Raw genomic sequence first — 26,723 nt, 5'->3', positions numbered from 1 at the left:
GGATCTTCTCCCTTTTTCGCAAACCTCGCCCGTTTTATCTCTTGCTCAAAGCTCTCTCTTCAAGCTTTCTCTAGAAGAAATTAACTTAATGAATGTCAAAAAGACCATTACAAAGTCATATGAGAAAACTTAAATAGAGGACTTTAAAAAACCCTAAAAATTTAATTTAGCCATCAACGATCGTATAATACGATCACAATATCGTCTAATATGATTACAAGATCATCTAGTACAATCTACATAATTTGATCTATTAGTATTGCATAATCATCATTATGAATGACTAGTCACTCAGTACGATCAGTTCAATTTTATATGTTGGTGTTGTACGATCATCAGTACGAATGAACAATTGTATATTATGATTAGTTCAATCGAAATGCAATTTATTTAGGATGATTCATGGGACGACCAAATATCATCTTTGTTGATTGTACAATATGATCAAGTTCGTATAGTATGATCAAAATATCAAAATTAAGTATATTTGATTGATTAATCACTTGATTAAATTAGGTTTTTTTTTTTTTTGTAGATATATCTTAATTAGTAACAAGTGAGTCGAGTGACCACTCATATCCAGAAACATCAGAGAAACAAAAGGAAAAAAGAAAAAACAGAACTTGAGTCTGGCATCAACGGAACAAAGCTTCGGTTCAATAGGACCAATTTGGGATAGTTGTGCAAATGCAAGGATGAAACATGATCATTGAATCTCCTCTGCTTCCAGATCAGCAGCATCCATGGATTCATTAATGGATTCTTCAGCTTCAGGAAGAGGAGAATGTTTGTCATCATTGGAATACAAATTTTTAGTATTGCTTTTGTCATCGGCAGATGCTCAACTTCAGGTTTTTGGCAGAGTATTTCAGCATAGCGTAGCTTCTCAAAGTAAAAATCTCTTTCTTTCTCCATACTCTCCAATGAAATCTTCATTTCATTAATCTTATCAGATAGCTCCTGGATGTAAGCAGTAGAATTCTTCAGAGTTGAATTCGGAGTCACGGTCAAATGTTTGGTGCCATCAATTGAGCCACGATTTCCTACATTGCTAGCATGCAGTGATTTGGATATTTTTTGAGAAACTCTGATATTTCTTTCTTTCCCTCCGTTGCATCGTCTTTCCACCGGGTTGTAGTTCTCGTTCACTCCTTTGCATCGTCTTCCACTGGGTTGTAGTTCTCGTTCATGATGCCTCCATTTACAGAATTACAATAACGCTTCAGCCATTGTAAGAACTCCAAGTTGTCCAGCGGTCATCCTTTAACAAGCTTGTTGACTTTAATATTGATACGTACGTCATCACAAAATTATCTTGCACGAATCTCGAGGCAAAAAGTTAGTTGAAAACTTCAAAAATAAAATTCGAGAGCACCTGAACTCTGATTTCAGCGAGCTTACAGTCAAACTGAGCGTCTCAGAAATATGAACCCAATGACACCAAATTCAACCCAATCCGAGCCCAAATGGGTCCAAATCAAGGACCCGAAGCGCTATTGGAAGGTTCAAACCACAATTTGAGTTACCGAAAGATCTCCGATTTTGACGAGCATATACTCGAATCGAACGGCTCGACGAGACGAATCCAACGAGCACAAGAATGCCAAATTCCAACATCACTAAGGCCTTCAAATGTCCAACGAACAGTGCATGATCGAAGGGTTCAATATCGGTCGTCCATTCGACCACTCCCTATTCGCCCATGATCTCACACCTATTTACAAGCCATGCCACTTCAAAAAAAACTATAAATAGAGCCCTCATTCTTCACAAGAGGACTCAAGTAAAGAGAGAGGAGAAGAGAAGAAGAAGAGAAAGGGGAAAGGGAGAATCCTCTCCTCCTCGACCACCGCCGGAGCTCTTCTCGCCGCCTGAATACGCCGGAACTCTGCCGGATTTTTGGGAAACGGCTAGATTCTGCAGAACTTTATAACTTTGTTAGAAGTTGATTGTAAACTGATTGTCTCAACTTGTGAGACAAATCGGTCTTTGTACTTCAAACAAACACTAGTGGAATTATTTCAACTGGGCGTGACCACGTGGTTTTTTTCCTCTTCCCGGTTTTCCACGTAAAAATTCTGGTGTTCATTCTCTTTTCTGTTTGTGTGCTGAATATTCGTAAAACGCTTAGACGCGAATTTACAAACTCTACCATCGCATATATTTCAGCCCGTAACAATATGCTTCTCTATCTTAAGCTTATTGAAAACGTCCTGCAAAATCTTGTAATTCTGAATCATGTCATACTCTGACCTTTCTTCAAAATTCACCTTATGCATTGGAACAACCGCTGGATGGATCATATCCATTATCAGGCACTGCACAGCAGCAGATGCAGCCTCCTCCTAATAAAAACAGAGAAAATGAGACAAAGGGAGAGAGAAGGTTAGAGCTAGGCTCACCCGGCCGGCTCATTAAATTAGGTAATATTTTAAGCATTGTATCCTACGATTATGTTTGTATAGTACAAGTAGAATATCTCTTAAAATTCAATTTTTTTCTTAACTTAATGAACAGTGGGGTTTCTAATTATAACAGATCGTCCAGTACGATGTGGTATCCATACTATATGAATAATTATATTTTAAAATTATTTTTTTTAAAAAAATAATTTCTGCAACACTAGATCATACAATATCATGTGCAAAAAAATTAAATATTTAAAATTATTTTTGCTCCTCTTGTGTGTGTGTGCACGATCACTAGGCTAGCATACACACTTACAAGACTTGACTCAAGAAATTAAAAAATAAATAAATGAAAATTACAGACTCTTTCGATATAACCTATTCTACCCCAGATTTAACCCTGAATTATTAAATAATGGTGCATGCTATACCTGAAATGTTAGTTAATACACAAAAAAAATATGCATTACAAATATTAAAAGAAATAAAGAGATAATCAATAATATTTATTATTATTAAAATCAAAAACTTGAGAACCCAAGTTACAACAATCTCTCACTTTTTTATGATGACAAATATTATTAATTGAATTTATAAACTAAAAATATGTTCTCCTAATATCCCCCTTACTAAAAGAATTATATTAAAAAATAGGGAAAGTATTTTTTTTTTATTTTTTAAGACAAATAAAATTTTAAAACTAAATAAATTTAAAAAAAAAAACTAAAACACAAATACAACCAACCATAATATATTCTCCCCCTTTGACATCATCAAAAAGAAGAGATAAAATAACACCTAAAATCAAAATTTGTATAAAAGAAAATAATAATATTAGTAAAGAAACTAAAATATAAAATTATGCTTAAAACATAATAAAAATTAAACACAAAAAATTGATAAACAATCACACAAAATACATAAACAAAATACACAAACAAATCTTAACATACATATACCTGATCAAAAGTAATAATTGAATCCTTGACTATTTAGCATAAGTTTGTTACTTCATCATCTTGCTCCTATTCTGATGATTCAGAAGCTAGGTTTGCCTAGAAGATTTTTTACTTCTTATCATTTATCTTTATTACCTTTTTTCTTATTTTCACCCTTTTCTTTACAATATAAGTTTTTAAATTTGGGCATTCATATTTCAGATGTCTGAGTTTTCTTACACTCAAAGTAAATAATGTTAGAAGAAAACTTAATATTTTTATCATTTTTATCTTTTTTCCACTTTTGTTGATGCTTATGCTTGTGCTTCAATAAATTTTTGAATTTACTTGTTATCAATGTTATCTCGTTACTCTCATTATCTATTAAGCCATATTCATCCATGACTTTGGCTTTTAGCACTATGTTCTTCTCATCACCTACATTAAAAAATCATTGACTCACACTTTATTTATAGGCAATGAGTGAACCAATTAAATTATCAATAGAATAAGCATTAAAATCTTTTGATTCACATATAGTCATGACTTTGGCATCAATTTTATCAAATAGACAACATAAAATTTTGTTAACCTTTTTAAAGTTAGAAAATTCTCTACCTAAAGCATGCAAATATGTCATTATATGAGTAAATATGGTATACATGTTTGAGATAGTCTCATAAAATTTCATGCTAAAAAGTTCATAGTCATGTAGTAATAAATTTAACCTATATTATTTAACTTCACTAGTACATTTATATGTAATGCATAATCTATCTCAATTATCTTTGGTAGTTGTACATGTCGAACTCTCATATAGTCTTCAGAAGTTATAAGCGTAGAAAAATAATTCAAAGATTTAGCATTCAATTGAGTATATATTTGTTCTTCTCTACTTCGTTTAGTAAAAAGAATGTTTGTTTTGACTCCTTTAATAATTCATAATTGTATAGAATAGCCAGTTTAAATCATACGCCAAATGTTATAGTCAATGAATTGCAAAAAAGTAGATATGTATATTTTCTAGAAATCAAAAGGAATACTTTCAAACAGTGGTGGACAGGTTATAAAATAACCTTCTACATTATTACAATTATCAAAATGAGCCATTAATCATTTTTTCAAAAGTTTTCTATAACCTTATTTTTGAATCCCTCTTAGATATCACTTGAAAGTTCATAAAGGTTATTAAACCTTAAGGAACTAGCATGAGGCTCACCAAGAGAGGGGATGAATTAGTAATTTTTTTTAAAAAATCCAACTTCAAAATAATAATGATAACATTTTTAAAGAGTTTTTAGAAATAAAAAAAAATAAATTCTAATTAATTATGGAAGCAAATGAGTTTATCAATAATATTGATTTAACTATGATGATATTTTGATTTAACTAATTTTTCTAAGCAATTATAATAGAAACAAAATGCAGAAAAAATAAAAATGTAAAAAGAAAAAAAAAACACACCAGAGATTTTTATAGTGGTTTGGTCAACCTTAAGCTATGTCCACTCTCGGGAGTCCTCCACTCTGAGTATTGCACTAATACTAAGTAACTCTCTTTTGCTCCAAAAGCAAGGTGAAGAAGTCCTTATCGACTCACTTTCAACAAACCTAATGCGATGGAGTGCCAGATGCTATGTCACCCTCCTAGTGATAGTAGCGAATCTTGACTCATTTTTCTCCCTCCTAGAGAAGGCATAGAACCTCAACTCATTCTTCTCCATCCTAGGGAAGGATAAGAACCTCAACTCCATTTTTTTCCTCTTAAAAAGGCATAGTACCTCAAATCCCTTTCACCCTTCCCCATGCAGCAGAGTAGTCAGGTTCTTTGACACCAAAGATATCTTCTTTCCAAAACTTCCCTTAAGACAAACCTTGACACAAGGAGGAACTTAGGTGCAAGTTCGCCGGAGCAATAATGTGAAACTCTCTCTCACACTCCCTTAAAACAGACAAAGATCTTCTACCTTTCTCATAAACCTCAACCTTTCCCTCCCTAACTCAAGGCTCTTTCTTCAAGATTTCTCCAGAAGAAATCAACTCAATAAATGTCAAAAAGTCCATTATAAAGTCTTATAAGAAAGCTTAAATAGTGAGCTTAAAAAATCTTAAAAATTTAATTTAGCCATAAAAAATAATACAACATGATTACAGGATCATCCAGTACGATGTGCAAAATTTAACATGTTTGTAGTGTACGATCATCAGTACGAATGACCAGTCATACAGTACGATCAGTTCAATTTTACCTGTTAGTGCTATACGATCATCAGAACTAATGACCAATCGTACATTATGATTAGTTCAACTGAAATGCAGTTTGTTCTAGATGATTCATGGGACGACCAAATATCATCTTTGTTAATCATACAGTATGATCAAAATATTAAAATTAAGTAGATTTGATTGATTAATAATAAGATTAAATTAATTAATATTTTAAATATCAACTAATATGATTAGGTTCATATAGTATGAGAAGAAGAACTTTTCAAATTCAAATTTTTGTCTAATTTAATGAATGATAGAGTTTCTAATTATAATAGATCATCTAGTACGATGTGGTGTTTGTATTGTATGGATAGTTGTATTTTAAAATTATTTTTTTCAAAAAATTAATATTTTAATTAATTTCTCTAACACTAGATCATATATTACGATCCACATCATACAACACGATGAAAAGAAAAATTAAAATATTAAAAATTATTTTTTCTCCCCTTATATGTGTGTGTACGGTCACAAAGCTAGCAAACACCCTTATAAAGCTTGACTTAGAAAATAAAAAATAAATAAATAAAAGTTTCAGACTTTATTGGCATAACCTATTCTACTTCATCTTAAGCACTAAATTTTTAAATAACAGTGGATGTTGTACCTAAAATATTAGTTAATACATAAATAAATATATACTATAAATACTAAGAGAAATAAATAGATAATCATTAATATTTTTTATCATCAAAATCATAAACCTGAGAGCTCGAGTTACAACATCAGCTTCCTTGTCCTCTCCCCCAGTCTCCAGCCTTCTCCAACCATATGTTCAAATAAGCTCCAGTGAAGTTTCTTTGCACTCCTCTAAAAGTTATACCTTTGGCCATCCTCCAATCATGACTTCTGAAGAAGAAGTGTTTGTCTTCCTCCAGTCAAACTTCTCACTAGAAAATCCCATTTGTTGGGGCTTTTTGTAAGGTGAAATCCCATTCCCGAGTTCCCAAGATAGATAGTTCGGTCAAGTGCAAAGAAAAATTTCAATCCATTGAATTTCCACCATTGGATTGGAATCTTTTGTTGTCCTAATCCTTCCTATAAAGTTTGGTTAAGATTCCTCGATGAGATCTCTCGAATTATGCCAAAGAAGGTCTACATCTTCGGATGTAGGGAGGTTAAAGTCGTAATTTCAACCATTGATCTCAATCAATGGTTCATATTAGATCTCGCAATTTTGAAGCTGTATTACTCATAGCAATCTGATTAAAAATCCGTCGACTATAATTAATCCCATGCTTACAAAGTCAGTACTAATGATTGGTTGACCAATTGAATGAAACCCGAGTGTAAAGCACTGGATTACTATGTAATTTCGAGATTAATAATTCTAAAGATCACATGAAACTTTAAAATTTTCATATCTCTTCATCCGCTTAACCAAATTAGGTTATCTTAAACTCATTGGAAAGGTCTTGAGGAGACCTATAAAAGCCTTATGTTTCAAGCTATGGTTATGCATGCAATTTAGTTAATTCCAGCAATAGCTTTAAGGGTATTTTTGTAATTATGGTTTAAGGACACTTCACTTTGGCTTGAAACTTTGGGAGATCAATTTTCGGCATGTTTCTAACATGCCCAAAATTTCTCCTCTTTGTTTGAATTGATTAAGGGCATCTTTGAGTTATTTTAAGGTTAAGGTCATTGTTTGACCCTTAAATTCAATCCAACCCAATTACCTTTCCAATGGGATTTTGGAATTGTGCTTTGATGTGTTAGTTGTACCTAGTATAAGGGTTAGGTGGCACCAATTTACACCCCAATCATTAGTATAGGTAGCTCTTATTAGATTATTGAAGGTAACTTAGAGGTTACCTTGGGTGGATTGGTTAACCACCTTAGAAGGTTCAACATGGGCCCAAATTCAGTGGGCTTGAGCTTTTATATCACTGTAATTGGAACTCTTTTAGTCCATCATTTAGGTAGCATAAAATCAACACTTAAAGTTGACCTAGGAGTTTAATTAATTCACTATTAATTCAAATTAAACCAAAAATTATAAATAATGCATAAAAAATCTCATAATTAAATCTCCAATCTAAGAAAATTAAAGTCTATTGATTAGACTTTTAATTTATATTAGGCTTAATTTGATTTTTAGTACAAAATTAATATTTAATTAATTAAATTAATTAAAATATTTAAAAACTCTAAAATATTCTTAAATAGTTGGAAACACTCCCTTGGGTCATCCTGACCTTTGGTTGTGGTTTCAAAAAGTTTGGAATCAATTTGGATCAAAACCAGTAAACCATTTTTAATTAAATAAATTAAAAAATTCTATTAATCACATAAACTTTAAAAATTAATAATTAAATATAAAAATTTCTAAATTAATCAAACTTAAAGCCATTCAACTCCATTTGAGGTCTAGTATTCTCTAAAAATGTCAAACCACTTGGAATATGTTAGTAAAAAAAAGTTAACTTTTTGTTCAACCGTAGTTAAAAAACAATTCAAAACTTAAAAAAATCATAACTTAATATAGATAAATTTAAATTTAACAAACTTAGAATCTAATTACTCATCTTAAGATCTAGTATTTAGGAAAAATTATAAAATTTCATAATTTTCTTTAAGTGAAAAAAAAAACTAACTTTTGACCCTTAATGTGATGAATTATGTAATACAAAAAAATATCCTAAAATTCAATAATTAGTCTAAAATTCTAGAAAATCCTAACTTAATCATTCAAACCAATAATTAATAAATTGGATAAAAATTTATCAACCCTTAACTCTCATCTAATTAAATAAACTTAATTAACACTAGTTATTACTAGGTAACATAGGCCTACGAGGCTATTGACTTAGCCCCAATAAAGGTGAAATAAACTTCATAGCTCTTATATAAATAATAGTGGTAATCAATTAACACTTAAAACACATTTTTAAATTGACCTTAAAACTCTAATAATTAATCTCATACTAAAATTTCCCTTCATCAAATCAAACACTAGAAAACTTTAATAAGAATTAGTATATGACATATCCAAGTCACACAACCTACTCCACACACTTTAGATGGTTTGCTATGACAATTAACTCTAGTTTTAGGCTAGACTAGTGCTTAATTTTTTCTATTAGGTGACCAATTTTCTATGATTTTCACTACATGCTGGTTGAACATTGATTGATTGATATATGTGATTATTTATATACTTATGCAATCCATGAATTGATTTATTGGGTGTTAGATTACTACTAGGTTTGGAATGATTTGGATGCTTACAAAGTTTTTTACAGGTAGCCATGCTCATGTAGGGATAAATCAATGGGCAAAATTAAAAGCTTTAAAGTGATAAATTTTCTGCAGGTACAAAATGCTTAGTTCCTCTTTAAATTAAAAGAGCATGGACAAGCGTGGATGTGAAATTAATTTGACCATTTAATTATATGACTGCTTGGGATATTGAATTTAATTATAACTGTTTAGGATAATATTGTAGGTTATATTTGCATCTAGATTTTTTTTAATTTCATGTATATGTAATTTGATGAATTTAAATTTGATTTGTAATATGAAAGTGTAACTTTGAGTTATGATACATGCATCCAATTTAAAATCCAAAGAAGAGGGAGCATCCCATAAAGGAGAGCTTCCATTTGGAAACCCATATTAGGATGACTGTAATATCCAAAAAGGAAAAAAAACACTCTTTCTAGGAAGAGTTTCTTTTCATTTGGATATCCGGACCTGACGAATCTAAGGAGCTCATAGAAGGACACAAAAAATATTTAAGTGCCTTAAGAGATATCTATTAGGGTATAATATGATTTTTTGTCGATTAACAGAGCGATTTAGTGCTAATAAAGCTATAGTGGGATAAGTTATTGTGTATTTCATCTTGCTAGTATTAAACTATTTCACCTCTTTCGTTGAATGCCACACCGCTCTATGTGCATTCTCTTCCTGTTTACCATTCCTAATTATCATTTATTCACTACCGCTACATTGACAATCATGAGCGTCGCATTAGGTAAAATGATTTCAATCGCACCTTAATCCTTCAAATATTGAATGCCTACTTTCTAGGGTTTAATAAAATTTACTTCTTTCTTCTTTTGATTTCTAGGGTTCTTCAGGTTCTTGCAATTTCTAAACAACTGAACGCCCACTATTTGTACATTGCTGAAAGGTAAATCTTAAGCTGATCTTGAAGTTCATCAACACGTTGGTCTTATTTTAGTTTGCTTCATGAAAATGTTTAATTAGACGCTTCCCTTATTTATATCAGAAAGACTCCTTGCTATTTGAGAGTTTGTAGCTTTCTTTAGTTGACTTGATTGTAATTTTTTTGACAACATTACAGTAATTTTTTTTTATCTAATGTTTTGATATTAACAAGTCTATGCATTTAAAATACATTAAAAAAATATAAATTTCTTCCTTTGTCATGCTTAGTGTTAATATTGATGCTCTTATCATTATTGTTGTGTCGTAGCAATGAACACTTGAACGTTGATGTATTCCCACTTAAAATATACCAGGCTATTTGTTAGGAAACAATGAAAGAAAAAAAAAAAAAACATTTATAACCCCAAAAACCCTAGTAGGGGCGCTGCCCCTTGACCTTGTGACCTGATCAAGTAGGTTGAAACCCGCAAGGGGGGCGCTGCCCCCTTGGACCCTAAGGCCACCCAATGGTTTGAAAGACTAATTTTGGGAATTTACACTTGACTAAAGATATTTAAATAGAATATCTTCATTTTGTGCTAATACACAAAATGCAAGAAAGACTGGCTTATATCCCTTCTTAAATTGTAAAAAAAAAAAAAAAAAACTCATTTGAAACCAATTTAATGCAAGCCATGAATGTGAAAATATATATTTGTTGAAGTTATCAATGTGAGAGTAATGGAGACTCAAAGTATAAAAGAAGAACTAACACTGTTAGAAGTCTTTTGCCTTTAAGAAATTGTTAGTGAACTACCTACAAGAACTATTCTTAAATAAATAATTTATCACCTAAGATAACATTTGAAAGCAGTCCCGTGACTTCCACGGCATGAGAAAGTAAACGAAAATAACTAAAGCTATATTTATTACCTTATTTCTCTTTTGTTAGTAAACATAATTGATACAATAATCATTCTCAATTAATCAAATATGTCATTACATTATCTGGTGGGGCTCAAAGACTGCTACTTCAATGAATAAATAAAGTTTTCATCATAAAAATAAACACTCTTTGCTTTTCACTAACATGGAAAGAACCAATCCTTCCATGACATTATGAACTTGCATTTTCAAATAACAACTTATCTTCAAACTTGTTATTTTTCAAGATCATTTGTCAACAATTTCAATTCCATCATTAATCCCCTGCTTAACAACATGGATTTGGATTTGACAAAATTTACTATCTATGTTATCATATAGGATTTTATTTTAATATAAAGAGTTGTTTACTCCTTGCTTAATCACTTATTTATTTATAATGCATATCAAAGAGTGTACTTTAAACCCTTTGAATATGCATCCACTAGCTCTCGTGGTTTCTAATATTCATTTCTCCTTTGCTATATGATGGTTCTAATATGGAAATAGGTATAAGTTAGATGTATTGCTCAAGGAGTAATGTAGTTTTTAAAGGAGGAGCTAAAAACTTTCTAAATTTTCCATTTAGTAATGGAAGTTCAAGTTGAATGATACTATGTCTGTGTAGAGATTGTGGAAATGGAATTTATAGGATAACAGATGATGTTGAAGCTCATTTTCTTTAGAGAGGATTCAAACCTAGATATTACAATTGGACTATTCATGGAGAAACTTTATTTAGAAATGATATTGGATCATATTTCCTCAATGTTGATGATGTTAATGATGATATGGAAGGGTTATTAAATGATGCATTTGGGTTTGAAAGCAATACTATATATGATCAAGATGAAATTAATAAACCAAATGGAGATAGTGAGAGTTTTATAAGTTGATAAGTGACTCACAAGAAAAATTATTTCCTAGGTGTAAAAAGTTCATAAAACTTGATTTTCTTGTTAAGCTACTTCAACTTAAATGCCATAGTAATTGGACTAAAAAATTATTTACTATGTGCTTGACTTGTTAAGGGAAGTAATTGAAGATATTCGTCTACTAAAGTCATATTATGAGACAAAGAAGATAATTCTAGATTTAGGCTTAAGTTTTAAAAAAAATATGATGCATGTCGCAATGATTGCATTTTATATTGAGGTCCTCATGAAATTAAAAATGAATGTGACATTTTTAATGAGTCAAAATGAATTTCAAAAGATAGTTCTTTAAAAGATATATCAACTAAAAAAATAAAAAAGTTGCAGGAAAAGTCATGTGGGACTTCTCATTAACATCAAGTTTGTAGAGATTATTCATGCAATCTAAGATTGCATCATATATTATATGGCATAAAGAAGATCATTTAAAAAAGATGGTTGCATAAGGAATCCTGCTAACACTCTAGCTTGGCAGTAGTTAGACTACCAAGATATAAATTTTGCTACAGATCCTAGAAATATACGATTGGGTTTAACATCAGATGGATTTAATTCATTTGGGACAAGGACTTAAACTTATAGTACTTGGCCTATTGGATTGATGTCATATAATTTGCCAACTAACTTGTGTATAAAACCATAATACATGATGCCTTCTTTGCTTATTCCTAGCCCAACTCAACCTAGAAATGATATTAATGTTTATTTATAACTACTTAAGGCTGAGTTAAAAGAATTATAGGAAATTGGTGTGCAGACTTATGATGCATGTTCTGAGGAGAATTTTCAAATGCGAGTTGCATTATTATGGATGGTTATATTTAATTGATCATAAAAGATGTTGTATGGGATATCAGAGCTTCTTAGATCGCAATCATCCAGATAGAACAAATAGTCGATCTTTTAATAGCTATAAAGAACATGGGATAATATCATCACCTATTAATATATCCAAAATTGTTGATATGTTAAGAAGTATAAATATGAAGTTTAGAAAGAAAACACCTACTAATCCTAATTTTCCTTATAATTGGAAGAAGTTTAGTATATTTTCAAGTTTACTATTAGAAAAAAATTGTTTACGTCATAATTGAGATGTTATGCATATTGAAAACATGTATGTGATAACCTTTTGGGTACATTATTGGATCTTAATGGAAAGACAAAAGATCATTTGAATGAATGCAAATATATAAAGAAAATGGATATACTCCCTACATTACACCCTAGTTGTACTTCATTTGGATATACTTATTTACCTTTTGCATGCTTTACTATGAACAAAAAAGAAAAAGAAATTTTCTATAAAGTCTTTTAAAATATTAAAGTGTTAGATAAATATGCATCTAATATTTCAAGACGAGTGAAACTAAAACTACTGAAATACTTAGATTAAAGAGCCATGATTATCACATAATAATGCAACAATTGCTTCCATTATGCTTAAGACGAGTCTTGCCTAAGTCGGTTCACTCTCCTCTAATTTCGTCTGAGTCATTTTTTTCAAGGCTTGTGCTCTAAAGTTCTTCTCCCAATTGAGCTTCTTAGATTGGAAAAATACATTGCAATTACACTTTGTCAGCTTGAAAAGATATTTTCTCTTGCTTTGTTAATATCATGATGCATTTAACAATTCACTTGGCCACCGAGGCAAGGATTAGAGGCCCTGTATATTATTGTTGGATGTATCCTATTTAGAGGTTAGTAATTATTTCATGCATTATTATATATTTTATCATGTTTAACTTTAATTAAAAATTTTATCATTTATCAAACAATTTTTTTAGATTTTGAGGGAAGTTAAAGTCATATGTTCTAAATAGAAGTCATCTAGAGGGATCAATTGCAGAAGGCTAGATTATAGATGAATGTTTAACATTTTGCTCTTTATATTTTGCTGAGCATGTGGAAAAAAGACAATCAACTTGTAAGAAATAAAATTGATGAGAATGTTCTGAATGTAGGACTTAATATCTTTGAAACAAATGGTCATGCACTTGGAAAAAGAGAGGTCAATATCTACAATGATGAGACACTCATAAAAGTACATCGATATATCATTTTTAATTGTGAGAAAATAGAACCATCTGTTAGGTAAAAAATTTTAGTTGAAGAATATATATTTTCATTTTTTTATATTAATATTATTATTATATTCTTATAAATTTTATGATTTTTCAAAATGAATATTACACCACAGTTAAAGAAATTAAAAAGGTCTCATTATGGAGAGCACGAAGCTAAAAATGTGCACAATGAGGATTTCATTTATTAGTTTGCTAATAAGGTTAGTGTTATAATTCTAATGGACTTTACATGAGAATTTTTATTGATTACATCTACTTTATTTTAATAGATTACTTCAATTGATCCATTGAAGGATGATACTATTTCTACTAATTTAAGATGCTTAGCTAGAGTTTCGCCCAATGTTGTCACTCTATACAAGAAATACGTTATAAATAGTTTTAGATTTCATGTTGTTGCTTTGATGAAAAATGAAAAACTCAAAATTGTCGAGTGATAGTTAAAGCTGTAACTTCAAGCTTCGATAGTATCAAATATATTAATCCTATTTCAAGTAACTTGACATACTATGAGATCTTAAAAAATATAATTGATTTGGACTACATAATAGAGCAAAGTGTTGTTTTATTTGAATGTGATTGAGTTTCTAAAGGAAAGAGATTGAAGGAGGGTGAGGATGGATTCATCTTGACTAATTTTAATAAAATTAAACAAAATTAAGAACTTTTTGTGCTTGCTTCTCAAGTTCAACAAGTTTTTTATGTGGAAGATCCTATTGATCCTACATGGTATATTGTTATTACAACATCACCTAGAAATAATTTTAATAACATTCACATAGTCATGGATGTAAATAACTACTTGCAAAGTGATACTTCTTCTCAACAATATTTTATTGAAGTTGAAGTTTAGTGAACTAAAGATGAAGTTGATGGCATTCTATTAGAGTAATTGATTTGTGTACTATTTTTTTATAATGTTAAACCTTTTTTTGTACTATATATAATTAGATCATTATATCAATCTAATTATCATGTAATATTTTGTGGTTTTTTGTGTCCCTTATATGTGTTTATCTAAAGGTTGCATTTAGTTTTGATGTGGTGAACCTTATAATTTTTTTGAATTGTACACGTTGTTTTTCTCCATAGATTATATGAGCAACATGGGTAAGAAATTGCATTATTTATCTTCTATTAAACTCTACTCACGTATATGTTTTATAATGATTATTTTTATTGCATTATTTATCTTCTATTAAACTCTACTCACGTATATGTTTTATAATGATTTTTAAAAAATGCCCCCACACACCATAACACATTTTAGAAATACAGGATGCAGAGAACAAATTGAAGTTAAAATAGATGTTCCAACTTAACAAATACCATTAAAATTATATTGTAGGTTTACCTCTTATTTAAGATATTATCAAAACTTTATATATTTATTTTACATTTGCATTTATCTTACTAATAAGATTTTAGATTTAAAATCTTTTTTCATAGTAGGTAGAAGCAATGAGGAGCAAAAGTGAAAAAAGAGGTTCAACCTATATGTATAGTATTTGGCGATATCATGCTACATAACATGGTGGAGAACGACTTGTTGTTAATTTTAACAAATATGGTCAACCTATTCGACAAAATAAATCATTATTTCTCCAGTTTTTAGGAACTATTGCTCATAATGGGAAACATGCACCTATTGATATCAAAATTTGGGATGAAATGCCAAAGTCTTTAAAAAAATGTGTTAGAAGTTGTTTAGATATTTATCTTAATAATATGCTTACTTGTTTTGTTTGATTTTAATAGCAAAATTTTTTGGATATAATAATAAATATTTTATTTTTTTCAGGAGAAATTTGAGTAGTGATGTATGGGTTCTTCAATCAATTAGAAAGAAATGGAGGAATTAAAAAACAGATGTTAAATCTAGATATTATGATCCAAATATGCATATAGAATTACAAGTAATGTGCTTAAAAGGATACTCAAAAGTCAATGGAAAAATCTTCTATCCTATTGGAATTTAGAAAAATCAAATTATCATAACTTTTTAATTTTAATGTTTTATTCATGTTATATTGTTTATTAATTCATATTTATGTTCAATGTATAAGTGAATAAAATATAAAGAGTAGGTCAAAAAAGAGTTAGATGCACACAACTGGAAAAAAGAGTTTCGGTCAAATGCGTTAAGATCAGGTAAAATTTATATGTATATACATATTTGTGTCAGTGTGTGTGTTGTACTTAAATTTTGAAGTCTATTATTCTTTCATTTTAATTAATTTTTACATTATTTATTTATTTATTTAGGAGAAAAGCATATGTTATGCACCAACGAGAGTTGAAATGTTTGAAAGGTACGTGTTACACAAAAGAATGAATTGCTAATAGTATTGAAGCTTGTGAAGCTTTGGTAAATACTGATAATAAACAATTTCATAAATTAAGTATAAAGTATACAAAAAATTACGTGAAAGAGTTAATATTCATTATATTTAGAAAAAAAATGAAGGAAATAAGAAGTCAAACATCTCAAACAGAAGATGTTTGAAGAGATGATATTTATCAAAGGTTCTTGAAAATGACAAGGTTGGAAGAGTTCGCATGTATGAATCTCATGTAACTCCTTATGTTGCAGTTGATTTTGATTCATAGCCACAAACATGAATGATATGCTAATATGCATTGATTTGAGGAATATGCCTCATCTCTTATTAAACTATTGAATAGTGTACTATGCCCATATCATTCTAACTTTAACTTGTATATAATATCAAGCTTGCAGTTTCTAAATTTGCATTTTCAATTAAGGTGTTAGTATCCTCAAGCTCATCTAAAGTGGCCTATTATGGACAAATTTGTATATGGTCAAAAACCCATATGTGCGTTGTTTTCTCAATGCACTGGCATTAATACTTTATATTTGTCCATCTAATCCGAATATAAATAAGCATGAGGGTGTTTGATTTGTCGTATTTATAAGGTCCGATAAATTTTGATGGCATTTACTTCGCAGCATATTCTTGAAGGTGAGGAGTATGGCAGTCCATTAACTTCGAGCCCAACAGAAATAGTTACTTTGCGTTTGAGCTTTCACCCATTTAAGCAGCCCCTATAAAAATCTTGTAACCAGTGGACTTGGCTCCTGCCTGGGTTATGAAGAGATACAATCTTTGTTTTGGTTCTTTGATTTCTGGGTCACAACGAAGAGAACCTAATTGTTCTAAAGCACCGTCACTTTATATATGATGGGCAAATTGTCATTTCTTGCACTTATTTGGAAGTACTTTGTCCTCAATTTATATATATTCTTTTGCAGTAGAGTCGGCAGCACACCAGCGTTAGATTTGAACTTCAATTTTCCAACAGGTTAGATGAACTGCAGCTGATATTTTGGTTTTTGAGTTGATTTTGTCATTTTAGCGACGTTCGATTGTACTATTTTTTCAATTTTTTTCGCTTAAAACGTTCTTATGTTTAGATGATGAGCACCTGTGCTGGTTATTGAGATAAGTATCAGATGAAGAACAACACCTTCCAAATGAAACAGAAATCTGCCAGAGATTAAGAAGTAGATCAAATATGCTACTTTCCTATGTTATAGCGTGATAGCAAATACGAAGATCTTATAGTTGAAGAAAAAATTGATATGAAGTCTGACCTTTTATATAATGAATCAAAGAATGAAAAGATTGAGGTTTTGTTTGAGACGGTTTTTTTATTGTTTTTTTAATTTTTTACTAGAAAGTTGTTTTAAGAAACTGTACAAAAATCGTCCCAAATGAAGCCAGAGTCTGCTCAAAACAAAGTGAGAAGTAAATTCGATATGAACTAAATCAAAGGAAATTATGAAAGATTAAGTCCTGTGACACATACTGGAAATGAAATCTATAAAAATGAAAACCTTGGAAATTCTTTGGTTGCTGAAAATAAAGAGGTTGAAGCTGTTAGGCTTGATGATCATCAGATTTACCAGCAGCATCTTGAAACATCAACTTGGCGATCAGTATGTATAGAAGCAGAAAATTAATTGAATAAGAATCTGCCTTATCATGGTAGCCAATTATATCAGTGCTCAGATAATGACGAGTTAATGCTACAGCAATAATTATTCCAATCTTTTCCACCAAACAGTTCGCTTAACACCCGTAGACCAGATAATCTATTTTTATCTGCAGTTGACTGTGCTGAAAGTCCTTCAGTAGGCATATCTTCCTTCTTGAATTTGGAATCCCTCAAAAATTTTTTTTTTTTGGAATGTTTTCCCATCTCCCAAATTTATTGAGTGTGTGATTTTCAACTCCATTGCTAAATCCCAAATTTACCATTATGTATTTATTTTTTACAATATGAATTAGCGAACAAATATTTTTTTTTGGTTTTAGCAAACAAGAATTCTTATTCTATGGTAATATTTGAATTGGGGTTTAGGGTTCCTAAATGTGTTAGGAAAGCTTACCTATTATGAAACCTAATATTTGTCGTATTTACTCACAAGTTCTATCAAATAAAGGTGTTAGAAAAGCTTGACAATGCCATCAAAAATATAGGTCATGAGAGTTAAGTTTTTAAGGCACATAAAGATGCCATGAACCCTATGCCAAAGATCACCTAAGTGACATCATTATTTAATGCCCCAATATATAATGTGTCCTTATATATAATTATTACGGCACTTTAAGGTGCCCTTATAGCCATTATTTTTTTGTAGTGTGAAGAAGAAGTATAGACATGCAGAGAGTATCCCACTCAAATCCACTTTGTAGTACTAGGAATAGAATCCGGGTTGTTGTCAGTGATACCTGGCCACTTTTAATTTTTGTAAATCATGGGTTGTAATTAAATGACATTTTTTATGGGCATTTGATTTATTTAATTCTATTAGTTAATTTGATTGATTTGTTAACATTGTTTGCACAGTAGAAAATTTCTACTTTTTTTTTTTGCATGCCGTATTTGATTTAGCCTGAGTACGACATGAGGCTCATGAGGGTATGTATACAATCTTTTCTACTCAAAATTAAAATAAAATTTTAGGCCAACAAACTCTAACGACTTAAAAAATAAGCTCGGTACCACCGAGAGTCTACATTTATGCATAATATTACTTTCTCCTTCATCTTAAGCAACTCCCTGCCTGCGGGTTCTGGTAGACTACTTAATTTATTAGAGTGTAATTCTATTAAGGGAATGTTGTGTAATCTCTAAGATAAAATTATTTTTTAAGCCTAATTTTAAAAATACTTCATATTGAATCAATTTTATGTATTCGAGTCAATCAACGTACATTACATTGGAAACAAATTTAAAAGTGTCTAAAATGTTAAGGGACTAATTAGGATATGGTCTAGATGTCAGTCCGAACTCTTTACAACTTAATTAACATCCTACCACTCTTTCATAAAAAAGATCAAAATCATAATTTTTAAGCGCTTAAGTGGTTAACTGGCTCCCCAATTCAGGCTGAGATAAGTCCAAGTTTGTACTGCGCGAGCTAGGTTCGAGCTATGGTTGTTCAGTCCCAATTTAGAATTAGGATATGAGACAGACTCATAATCTTAAGTCCCAAACTTTTGGGAATGTAATCTCAACTTTTTAATAAATTGACGACTTGAATTAAAATTCTCTTCAATCAAAAATTCAAAGCCCCATACATAGGGCAAACTGAGATGTTTCTGAATGTTTCAGAATCCCAAAGCACCTCATACTTTTGTTCTTTTGACCTCTGAAAAATAAGTGTTCAAATTTTAATCCAATCCCAGTTAAAATTCATGTCTCATTTTCTTTAATATCACTCCTAAAAAATCTCCAAATAGAAATTTCTCCCATTATTTTGATTGACAATTTTCGTAGGAAACTCTGACTTCCTATCATGTAATTAACTACGAGGGCTTGCACTCGTAAGAAATTTATAACTTGGATTTACTTCAAAAAAAAAAAAAATTCAAAAACTCAATTAATTTTCTATGAGAAAATCATAATCAACGACGATCATTATTGTCATATTCGAATGATTGACAGTAGATGATATTTTCTTTTCTTGAAAAGATACATCATCTATTATTGTGACTCTGAATATGAAATTAGAGACCCTTCTTCCAGATTATCTTAATAAAATATTCGTAGAACGCCATTTTGTTATTTCGAGGTCAGCTGTAGTTTTCCCTCAAATTAGACTATTTTAATTAGGAAAAAACTTTCAGTTTCGTTATCTAAACCCATTAGTGAATGATATATTTGCCTCCCACAAAAATATATCGTTCATAATGACGTGTACAATTTCAAACTGAAATTCAAGAAATTGAATTCTCTAAAAAAAAATTAACTTTTTCAAACTCAGCAATGTCCTAAAATGGTGCTTCAAAAGAGTTGATTTCAACGCAACATTGTTGTTTTCATCCTGCATTGCTAAAACAAATTTGCAGCGCTATTTGATACTTTATATTTTTCTCCATTTTGAGTATTTTCGATACAAAAAATAACTAAAATAATACATTTTTACTGAGATATAAATATAATATACAATACATAATTTACACTTAACAGTGCCTTATGTTCGGAAATGAATAAACTTAAAATATCATATTTACTGTTCAATTCTTATTTAAACAAAGATGAAACGTGTGTTGCAAAACTAGGGTTCTACCATTAAATGTAAAATTAGGTTCAGTGTAATCCTCAAAAAAAGGTTTGAGCATCATGAACGAGATTATAACCCATTCAAACACGATTCAAATCAATTTCTTGGTGGTTTCAACTTGTTGTATGCATAAAAACACACATATAAATGGGATGATAGTAGATGAGGTTGATCTAAAGGTCATAATAAAGATAATTGAGGGTTAAAAGAAAATTATTGAATAATACGTGTCCATTAATACATTAATAAAGACACATTGTTTATTAATTTTTATTTTCTTTTTGAAAAGTTCTATTGTTACATTTATCTCAGCTAGGGCTGCAAACAAACTGAATCGAGCCGAGTATGTGAGTGTTCATGTTTGAGTTCATTTATTATTAGCTTGTTTTAGTTCGGTTCATGTTTGATTTGAGCTTTATTATTTGTGTTCATATTTGGTTCGTTTAAATTAATGATGTTCATGTTTGGTTTATGTTCGTTCTTTTAATGCTTATCGAGCTTTAAACAAACAAGCCTTAACGAGCTATGTTCGTGAACATATTTAATGAATTTTTTAACACTATCAAAGAAGCACGTTCATGAACAAATATTATAAGTATTATTGAGTTATCAAATGAGCAAGATCATGAATATATACATAACTAGTATTTTCGAGCTACCAAATGACCTCGTTCACGAACAAACTGTCTATGATTCATCTTATATTTCTCATGAACATCTTAAACAAACAATGTAGTAAATATTGAAAAATGTGATTAATTTATATGAATATATTTATCGAGTTTATTCACGAGTTCTAAATCAAGCTTTTATCGAGCTTAATGTTGAGCTTATTCATGAGTTTCAAATGATGTTGTTCATAAATAAAAATGAATTGAACACATTAGTGTTCAAGCTTGTTTATTTAAGTATTCGAGTATTAAAAATGTTGTTCATGTTTGCTTGTTTAGTTAGTTAAATGATCACAAACGATCTTTAATTGAACTGAGCAACGAGTAGCTCATCGAATGTTTGGTTTTCTTGCAGTCCTAAATTCTCAGCTTCCTCAAACTTCAACACATCTACATGAGTATGTTTATGTACACATAAAGTTAAAATTGTGTGGATCTACTTCAAAACATATTTGAATGGGGTTAAAATCATGCTTGAATGAGGGTTTAAATATGATTTAAACTTAGTTTAAACAAAGTTCATTTTTAAACTAGGATTCTTCGTCTTTCTCCTTCATATTATACCTAAGGCTTCTAACATTAAAAGGAATGATCACTACCTAATGAAAAAAATATTTAACATGAAGCTTCTATTCATTTAATATATTATACTAATGACTATTTTGTCATATTTATGACACAGTTTGATGAATTCTATTTAATATAAAAAGTTGGCTTGTTAGTTTGTAATATTCTGTTAAGTAATTGTTATTATGATATATTAAAGTTTTCATAATTATTATTATTTATTTTTATTTAATGTATTTAAGTTTTGTCAATTCATGTAGTATTGTAGGCTAAGTGTTCATAAATGTTATCCTGATCTATTTTAATTTGTAATGCTTTAATTATGATGATTAATTATTTCCGTAAAATTTCAAAATATTCATGCATGAGGTTCTTAGTCGAACTATGTTCAAATAAAGCTCGATCAAAATTTGAAACAATTTTTGAACCCTATTCAAACCACATTTGAGCCTTTATGAAAAATGACTCAAACAAGCCTCGAATAAGCTATAATAAAATATCACAACACACTAAAGAATAATCAAAACGGCTACAACATAGCATATTACAATTTTGATAGAGAGAGAGGAAAGAGAGAGAATATTTATTGAAGGAATTATTTATTTGTTGATTAATCTATTTACTACATTGTTTGTTTAAGATGTTTACTACAATGTTTTAGGTTTAAGTGTGTAAATTATAACACCCTATGATCTAATTTTAGAAGAATTATTTATTTATCTGTTGATTAATCTATTAGAGCCACTAATCTCTTTTAATTAGTATAATAATCAAAATAAAAATCTTTAAATCGCATTCATCAAAATAACTAACTATATTCATTTCTCAAAATTTATATACAATAGCTAAGAGTTTAATTTATACATTCATCAATCTATTTTTTAGTTCTTGATTATAAGAAAAAAAAAAAAAAAAACAAAAACAAAAACATGAATCCTAGTTTGTCTTCACTCTACTAGATCCTGACCCCTTTCTGAAAACATGCAAATCATATAGTAAGCAAACAGCTCAGTAAGTTAGTAGAACTTACAATTGAAATCAATACTAGACAATATGAATAGTATGTATTGATTATTTAATCATTATTGGTATGAACATATAAATATAAAAGCATATAAAAATTATTAAAATAGTAACAAGTCATATGATCAATAAACATCAATATCAATATGTCTGCTTATGTCTTTCTTTTCATATCATTTAGGATTATATCATAAATCTTATTTTAAAGTAAAGCTTGTTAACTAATCTTCCTGTACAGGATAATATTTCTCCAGCCAATCTGAATCAAAAAATTATTTTTATCAGTATTTCTTACATCACACATTTCACAGAATATATAACATAATTAACAAGTAATATTATGCTGAATGTTTAGCTCACTATTTCATATTAATACATATGAAATTTCTATATGAACTAAAATTATTGAAATTCATAAAAAAAAATATAATGTGCTCTTTTTCACTATCTATATAGCTACTATAATAAGCATGCATGTTATACACTGACATTATGAGGTTTTGATAATTATTTATCTAATGTTTATATTTACCTAAAATATTTAAATTAGAAAATACCTCCCCCCAAAATATAAAAATATTAGGTGAAAATTCATTATAATCCTCTCGATATGTGTAAAATGATAAAAATTATAACATACTAAAAGTTATACAATTAAAATTTTCTAAAATTAAAGATATTATAACTATTGCAATCCAAGATCCTCAGTTTGTATTTTGATAATAACAAAAATTATTGAATTGTATTTAGTTTCTTTGATATTTTAATTATTGCATAACAAAAATTGACACAACCCGAAACCCGACCCGAGTCTGAGCTAGAAAAATTCGAGTTTGGGTTAACATGTTTGTAAAACGGGTTGGGCCCAGGCTCAGATTCTTGACTCGTATGAAAAAAGGTTCGAGTTCAGATTGACCCGAAAACTCACGGGCCGACCTGGCTAATCCAGCTAACTCGTGACCTTGACCTAGCAACTAGCATGACCCCGTCTCTGCCTATATAGCTCAGTTTCCATGGAGGCACGGCGTCGAATCGCATGTCTGCATGTCAAACTAGCATCAGCTGATCAGCGTATCCCATGATTCTCGCTTCCTCCCACATCAGCGCATCCCGCATGTCTAGATGTCGGACCGTAGGTCAAACTCGCATCGACAATTGGCGCACTGCTTTGCACATGATCACATCCTGCCTCCTCCATTCCTGTTGTTGTGTTGCCACCTTGCCAGCTCCGTCAGTCTGCAAGACGCTGCCAGTCCGCCTCATATATAGATGCGTTCACCCTGCGCAGGCCTATGCGGCAACGCGGTGTGACTCAATAATTCAGGTTCGTGGGTCGGGTCGGGTAAACCCGGTAACTCGTACGGTTCTTATCCGGGTTGTATATCTTGACATGTCTAGCTTAACAGGTTGGGTCTGAGTCAACCCGTTTACACCCGGGTCAATGTGGGTTGGCCTCGAACCGGGCCCGTTGACCCGAATTAACACCACTACTTTTCAGGTTTAGTATGCATTAAGCACTGCCACACCGGGTTCGTGAAAGGGATTCATGCTTCTTTGCCTAACCAAGAGGGTGAAAAGGATTCGGGATTTCTATCTCATCAGGAGAGTTAAAAGGATTTGGGTTCTCTATATCATCAAGAGAGTGAAAAGTATTTCAATTCTCAACTAAACAAAGAATGAAAGTGATTCTTATAAGGGCTTCCCCGCCTTTGTGAGGAGGCTAAATGAGAGATACTAAATTTTTTAGTTTTAGTTCAATACTTGGAGAGAACTCTACGGAGTGGACATAGGTCAAGTTGATCGAACCACCATAATATTTTGGTGTGTTCATTCTTTATTTTTATATTTTTATTTTATGTGATTTATTCTCTTGCATATTAATTTTTATGCAATATGATTTTTGTTGTCATTATTATGATGCATCACTTGTGGTTGATTGCAATTATTCTTAGTTAATAAATAAATAAAAACCAAAAAAGAAAAAGAATAAAAAAATAGTATTTGTTTATTATTCGCTTCCACAATTAAGAGAATTTTTTTAAAAAATTTAAAGTTGTTTAAATTGGTTTTAAATTTCAAAAGAAGATTTTTCTATAAAAAAAAAGTTTTTTTAAACACCAATTCACCCTCCTCTAGATGTGCCTTGGACACTTCAAGTGATTTAACAACCTCATTTGAACTTCTAATTATTATCACGGCAAATTTCTAAAATTGTTGGTTTAAAAATCTTAAGTAGATCCAATGGCTTATTTCAATGGTAATCATAATACTACTAAAGTATATTCGATGACTCGGCCACCAATGGTTGATAATATACCTTTTATTTTTTGAAAAAAATTATATGTTTACTTTTATTCAATTGATTAACTATCGCCTATGGCACATGATACAAGTAGGATTACTACCCCATCTCGCATTGTTAATGCCATCAAAGAAGAAATTCCTTTTATTAAATAGAATTTTGAAGATATAGATTTTGCTCGCAAAATGCTTAAACTTTTTTTTCTTTGTCTTAAAGTCTGAGGATTATATGTGTGTTTCTTCATGTACAACTATCAAGAAAATTTGGGATTGATTGTGTATCACTTATGAAGGAACCAACAAAATGAAGCAATCTTGTTTGAATTTCTTATTGCATGAGTATGAACTATTTGCACGAAACCTAATGATTTTTTATATGTACACTAGGTTTACTAAGATTGTGACATCATTGCATGCTTTTGGTAGAAAGGTGTCAAATTATGAAATACTGAATAAAATTCTTCGTTGTTTGCCTGATAACTTTGATGCAAAAGTCACCGTTATTTTTGAATCAAAAGATTTAAATGTTTAATCTATTTACAATTTTTTGGGCTCTATCTTTCCTTACGAGCAAAATATGAGTAAAAAATTTTTGAATGCAGGTGACGAAACAAAAGAGAAGACCTTGGCATTGAAGATCAATGACATGGATGGAAGTAACTTTAAAGCCCATGAGAACAATGAAATAGTTTTAATAACAAGCCAAATCAAGAGCTTCTTGAAGTGCAAACACAAGCGTCACCTTGAGAGGAACAATTGTAAGAATGGTAAAACCATTAAGTTTTATTCTAACATTGTTTGTTTTGAGTGTAATAAATCTGGACATCTGAGATATAAATGCCCCAATCTTGAGAGCAACTTGTGAAGGAAAGAGGTGAGGATAAGCCTGATGCAAAAAGGGGAAAGGAAACGATGCAAAAAAATCTCCTGGATAGACTTAGCCTCTAACTCATCATAATAGAAACTAGAGGAGGAGGCAACAAATATGTGTTTAATAGAAAATGACTCAATTGTGAACTCCGATCAAGATGAGATATACGAGCTTACGTATGATGAACTATTTTCCATTTATTATGAACAAGTTCATGATTCATATAAGAAGCTGAAAGGCAACATACAGCTCTAAAAAATAATTTTTCTAATTTGAAAAATGAGCATGCTGATTATTTAAAGAGCATTCTAACTTTAAAGTTGAGCACATTTCATTAGATAAGGATCATACATTTCTATTAGATGCTTTTGATGCATTGAATAAAAGTCATATTGAATCAACAAAATTATATGATTCCTTAAAAAGTGAGTATATTAAACTAGAAGAAGCATTCAAGAAATTAAAATATTTGTAAGAGTAATAAAAAAAAAGTTTAACCATGGTCAAACTAAACTCGACAATGTCTTAAACATAGCAAATGTCTGATTTTACTTTCCATATACAAACCCTAATCAACCCTACTCTAAAAACTTATCTTTAACTTGTGACCTAACAAAGTACACTATCTATATCAAACCACATTATACCTAAAGTATGTGGGTTAGACTAATCCTAAATTAGACCAAGTAGAACCTAAACTTAACCCTTAAATTATATTCGACCAAGGTCAAATCGCTACCTAATCTATCCAAGGAATAGGTAGATATGAACTCAATAAAACCATAAGCAACCCTAGGTGGTGAACCCGACCCTCCTAAGCCCAACAAATCAATGCTTGAACCAAGTAAGGCTTCCTTTGGGATAGCTTTCTTATTGCTTTTTAAAGCAGTTTCTTTGTACAAAATTTTTTTGGATGAGAAATTTTTATACTAAAAAGTTGCTTAATAAACAATAAGAAAATTATCCCTAACGAATCCTAAAACTCAACTAACTCAAAAGATGAATTAAAGCTTTGTT

The 26,723-nt window shown here is 30.3% G+C and overlaps 1 pseudogene; it reads right to left on the bottom strand.

Annotated features, from left to right (window-relative positions):
• Window positions 1-706: 706 nt before the first annotated feature.
• LOC110103207 lies at window positions 707-23,732 on the bottom strand (annotated as a pseudogene).
• Between the last annotated feature and the right edge of the window lie 2,991 nt (window positions 23,733-26,723).

The sequence above is a fragment of the Dendrobium catenatum genome, unplaced genomic scaffold (assembly GCF_001605985.2).
Source record: "Dendrobium catenatum unplaced genomic scaffold, ASM160598v2 fragScaff_scaffold_1074, whole genome shotgun sequence".
Lineage (NCBI taxonomy): Eukaryota > Viridiplantae > Streptophyta > Magnoliopsida > Asparagales > Orchidaceae > Dendrobium > Dendrobium catenatum.
Note: the sequence above shows the minus strand (reverse complement) of the source record. Positions and strands in the feature narration are given on the sequence as shown.